General features: G+C 69.6%; 1 protein-coding gene across 1 annotated transcript in view; it reads left to right on the top strand.

Annotated features, from left to right (window-relative positions):
- The window catches only part of PDE5A (phosphodiesterase 5A, cGMP-specific), a 146,242-nt gene that overhangs the window by 505 nt on the left and 144,848 nt on the right, over window positions 1-889 (top strand). The window lies entirely within an intron of this gene.

The following is an 889-nucleotide window of genomic DNA, read 5'->3' as shown; positions in this document are numbered from 1 at the left end:
CTCCCCCCGTGCCCCCCAGAGCGCGATTATTTTCCTACATCCGCGCTCACGGGCCTTCGTCCAGCCCCTCTCCAGCCTCCTGGTTCCCCTAAATCCTCCCAGCAAAACCAAAACAGTGTCTAAGCCCCTTCCCTGCGGCTCCGGAAGCACCATTTCCAACTCGGTCCCAGTGACTCCGCTCCTCCCCCGTCCCCCTCGCTCTGGCCCTAGCGGGGCGGGGAAGCCGGGGGTAGGGATGAGACCACGAGGAAGCCCAAAGGCAGCAACATGCCGGAGCCTTCCCAAAGTGAGTGCGGTCGCCTCCAGTACCCCGATTGTCCCGCGCGCCTCCTTTCACTCGCTTTTTCGCCAAAGGCTGCGCCGCCGAAAGGAGGACTCTGCCGAGGGGCTTGCGGCGCGCACACAAAGGGCGCAGGGGAAGGTCCCGCGCGGCCCGCGGAGACCCCCAGAGGCCGGCTCTTCCTGGTCGGGAGCCAAGCGCCCCGGCGGCCGCTGCGGAGGGCGGGGAGGAGGGAGCTCGTCCTTTTGCAGGCGGCTGCGCCACGGGCAGTCGGGAGCGCGTGGGAAACGCTCGCCCGAGAGTTGGGGAGGAATTGAGACTGGACAGAGGGACAAGAAGGGAGAGTGCGTGGCGGGCGGGTCCCGTAGCCTGAGGAGTTGGTGTGAAGTCGGAGCGCGGCAGGGCTCCTGCGCGCGGACTCGGGCTCACTCCGGGTCGCACTCCTTTGGAGAAGGGGCCCGAGCCCCGCCGCCTTGGCCGGCTCAGGGCAGCGACCGTCGTGCAGCCGGTGCTGGCCGCCTTGGCCGGAACGGCTGCGCACGCGGGACGGTGATGGTGGAGGAGCCGGCCGGAGCTCGACGCCGGGCTCCCACTCGCCGGCGCGCGGCA

The sequence above is a fragment of the Galeopterus variegatus genome, unplaced genomic scaffold (assembly GCF_000696425.1).
Source record: "Galeopterus variegatus unplaced genomic scaffold, G_variegatus-3.0.2 Scaffold1674, whole genome shotgun sequence".
Taxonomy (NCBI): Eukaryota; Metazoa; Chordata; class Mammalia; order Dermoptera; family Cynocephalidae; genus Galeopterus; species Galeopterus variegatus.
Note: the sequence above shows the minus strand (reverse complement) of the source record. Positions and strands in the feature narration are given on the sequence as shown.